Source organism: Cornus florida, unplaced genomic scaffold, assembly GCF_030987335.1.
Source record: "Cornus florida cultivar Cherokee Brave unplaced genomic scaffold, ASM3098733v1 CherokeeBrave_3.0.0_Hap2_Chr01, whole genome shotgun sequence".
NCBI classification, from domain to species: Eukaryota; Viridiplantae; Streptophyta; class Magnoliopsida; order Cornales; family Cornaceae; genus Cornus; species Cornus florida.
In genome coordinates, this window is record NW_026775571.1 from 31,186,206 (window position 1) to 31,190,582 (window position 4,377).

General features: G+C 36.1%; 1 non-coding gene across 1 annotated transcript; it reads right to left on the minus strand.

The window, feature by feature from the left end:
- Positions 1-1,255: 1,255 nt before the first annotated feature.
- On the minus strand, positions 1,256-1,452 carry LOC132284640 (U2 spliceosomal RNA). Its single transcript, XR_009472332.1, has one exon. It is a non-coding gene; the product is annotated as a U2 spliceosomal RNA (small nuclear RNA).
- Between the last annotated feature and the right edge of the window lie 2,925 nt (positions 1,453-4,377).

Genomic DNA, 4,377 nt, shown 5'->3' on the forward strand with positions numbered 1-4,377 from the left:
TTTTATGAAAACCATAAGTCATTATATAGAGTTTCAGATGTCTCTGATATGTGTTCTAACTGTCGGACACATAGTTCGAAACAAAATAGCCGTTCAAAATTTGAATCGCGCTGGTTTGGTCGACCGAAATGAAACACCATTGTGTTTCGGTCGTTCGAAATAGTTTAAGGTTGGCTATCAATCTTTATTTCGGTAGGCTAAAATGATTTACCTTTTTGTTTCGGTCGACCGAAATACCTTGATCTTTTGATCTAAAACTCTTTATTAGAATCGATCGTCTGATTCATTTGACTCCTATGTTTCGGTCGTCCGAAATAACTAGAGGTTGGATTCCATAAATTCATTTCAGTAGGCCGAAATGATTTGGTGCTTTATTTCGGTAGGCCGAAATAGCTTGAAGCTTAGTTCCAAACTCTCTATTTATATCGGTCGACTGTTTCAGTCTGTTCTTTCATTTCGGTCGACCGAAATGAAACTTATCTTTCAAGAAGCATTCTTTAAGTTTATAGATGGTTTTCATTCTCTATGCATCTTGATTATTATGCAAGTGATTAGTGTATGACCTTAGATATGAGCTTCAAAGTGTTAATATATGCTTTAACAATGGTTCCCAAAAAGCTCACCATCCTAGCTACCCCATTTGATGAGATCTTGATGACTTCTCTTTAAATCTTGATTCCTTTTGTCTTTTTCCTGTATATTCATGCTGCTCCTTCATTTGTGCTTTTATATGTAATGTCTTGTCTTGATGAAAACGTAGATCTGTAATTTTGCTCAAGGTAGACATTAGAACACATAGAACATCATTAATGAATTATGATCATCAAAAGCTTTGGATTCAAGGTCAACATCTACGTTTCCTCAAATAAAGATTGGCTTTTGTATAAACATGAATCATTCTTATAAAAGCATTTTGATCTGACCTCGAGCACTCTTTATTATGCAATCTTAAAATGGCAAGGAACTTGGTTATGTCATGAGTTATGGCCCAAACAAAAATGATGAACAAGTTAGATAAACAACCAAAACAAGTGCCATTTGAGCACAAATTCACCTAAGAAGAAAAGTAAAAATATGTCCCAATTTCAAATGATAACAACAAAAAATGGAAAAAAAAAATTAAAAAAATTGAAAAAACTTAAAATTATTAACAACAAAATTGAATCAATTTACGAATGAATAAATCATAAAATCCGAGTTTCCAAAGCTTAATTCATAAAATCAAAGATTGTATAAAATTTTAACTTAGGTTTGGTGGGGGTGTGCCAGGCCAAGCTATATAGTGCAACACCAAGGCAACATGCAAGAAGCCCAATAGTAAGCTATTGTGGTGGACCCTCCCCCTCAAAAAATAAATTTAATATCACGTGGGCCATTGGCCCACGTATTAGATATTAAACTGATAAGAATAGATACTATACTCGATCTTAGCCAAAAGGCCAAGAAAGGTATGAATTGCATATTCACCAGCCTCTCTTTTTATAATAAACTCTCTCTCTCTCTCTCTCTCTCTCCACTTTTCTCTCTTAACCGATGTGGGACTTAGCTAAAGCATTTCTCTTGGTTATTCTTCATGGTCATAGCTTTCATGATATATCTATTTGATGCCCTTAACTTGCTTCTGAGTCAAGTCATATTAAGCGAGAGCGAGAGCAAATTCGAGAGCGGGAACACGAAAGTAACAAAATTAAATCACAAATAGTGGGAGTAGAAGCGAGAGCATGTGCGGAACGTGAAAGCGGGAGCACGCTCAGAGCATAAGAGTGACACCCATTTATAAAAATTGTGTGACTTAACTTCTTGTTGATCAAAGTCCAAACCCATTTGTTTTGATGATAACAAATCAGTTAAAGGAGTTTTTTATTCTAATATTTCAACTGAGTTTAAATGCAAGGAAATAAATGCTTCTTAATTTAAGACATGACAAGAGAATGCAAAAACAAGAAAATGCAAATGTTCTACAAAGCAGAGGCAAAAATTCAAAGAACAGCATGCCATACGTCGACCGGTTCATGCCATACATCGACCGGTATCTATGCAATAGCCAAATCCAAGGAGAAGCTCATATACGTCAACCGGTTCATGCCATACGTCGACCGGTATCTATGCAGTAGCCAAATCCAAGGAGAAGCTCATATACGTCGACCGGTTCATGCCATACGTCGACCGGTATCTATGCAGTAGCCAAAACTCAAGAAGAAGCTCTATACGTCGACCGGTTTGAAGCATACGTCAACCAGTATCTATGCAATAGCAAAATTTATGAAGTGTTCATATACGTCGACCGGTTTGCATATACGTCGACCGGTATCAAGGCAATACTGAAATCTCAGGAACTTAACATATACGTCGACCGGTAAGTAGCATACGTCGACCGATTTGATAAAGGATACGTCGACCGGTTTGGTCGTAGCTCTGCAGATTCAAAATTCCAACGGCTAGAATTTGAATTAATGCTTCCAACTACCTACAACAGCTCTATTGAACTCGAAATCTCTTCAAATATAGATAGATGGTCTACAAACAAAGACACTTCTTCAAAAGATCATTCAAGAACATCATCTAAGTGCATTCAAGAGCATTAAAAGGAGTCTGAAATTCTGATCTGAGCATTTACTTCTTATTCCTTCTCTCATATCAGTTTAAGAAACTAGAACTTCATTTATGTCATCTTTCCATTCTAGTATGAGACTAATTCTTGTAATATCCTCTAGAGAGAGAGAGAGATAGAAACAATATTATAATCTCCATATATCTCTACATTCTTGTAAGGGTTGGTGTGACCCAAAAGCAAAACTAAGGAGAAGGGTGTTCTCCTAGCAAGGAAAGAAGCAAAGTCTTGCTTAAAGTTGAAGGTTTGCTCTCCACCATTAAGGAGGAGCTTTAGTGATTTGGAAAGTCTCAAGGGAGGACCTTGAGCCGAGGAGTAGGAGCTTCCAAACCTCGCTAAATTGCCGAGTCACTGTTTGCAATTCTCTATCTCTATACTCTTTAATTGTGATCATATTGCTTGAATATCTTTATTGTATATTGCATTCTATTTAGTTGTGAACAAATTTTTAATTTTACAAACATTGATTATGGACTCTATTCACCCCCCCTCTAGAGTCAATTATTGGCTAACAATTGGTATCAGAGCCTAATCTCTAGCAAAAGATTTAATCATCTTAGAGAACGATCATGGCCAATACAATGTTTCATCAAGAAGGTCAATCTAACAATAGACCTCCTTGGTTTGATGGAAGTGACTACAACTATTAGAAAATCAAAATGAGAGCATTTTTAAGAGGTATAGATATAGACGTTTGGAAAGCCATCGAACAAGGAGACCATGTTCCAACCAAAATAGTAAATGATGAAAATGTTCCAAAAACTGATATTGAATGGACCCTCAATGATCGTAGGCTTGTACAATGTAATGTCAAAGCTATCACGAATCTCTATTGTGCCTTAAGCAAAGATGAATTCAATAGAATTTTGGATTGCGAAACGGCCAAAGAAATTTGGGATAAACTTGAAATTACCTATGTAGGTACTAGTCATGTTAAGGAATCCAAAATGAATATGCTTGTCCATAAATATGAACTCTTTACCATGAACAACAAAGAAACTATTAGTGAAATGTATTCTCACTTTACTAACATTGTGAATCCTTTGAAGGCTCTTGGAAAGTCATATACATCATCCGAGAATGTAAGAAAAATTCTTAGGTCTTTGCCTAAAAATTGGGAAGCCAAGAAGACCGTCATTCAAGAGGCTAAAGATCTCAACATCCTTCCCATAGACGAACTTATTGGCTCATTGATGGCATATGAGCTAGAAATGAATGATAGAGATGAAGAAAAGGAAACTCAAAAGAAGGACATAGCTCTTCAAGCTACTACCAAAGATGTCACTATTGATAAGGCTTCTAATGATAAAGACGAAGAAGAAGTTGCTCTCATTACCAAAACCGTGCGAAGGATTCTTCAAATGAAGAAATTCCAAAAGAGTAACCACTTCAAAAGAAATAGTTCATCTAGTGAGCAAGGAAAAAGAAAAGCACCTACTTGTTTCCATTGTGGAAAATCGGGGCATTTCAAATCTGATTGCTACGCTTACAAAAATGAAAAGGAAAGGAAAAAGAAAGGCAAAGCCATGCGAGCTACATGAGAGGATGATGATTCAAATGGATCCGAAAGTGACGATGAATTCAATGAATTGGTTAACCTTTGTCTCATGGCCGACAAAGATGAGGTAAACTCTAATCACGACTCATTTGATTTAGAAACTACTTATGATGAATTAGTTGATGCACATAACTATTTGCTAGATGCTTTTAAAGAATTGCATGATGAATTAGGCAAAATGGTTCAAAAATGTGCTAGCCTTAGAAGA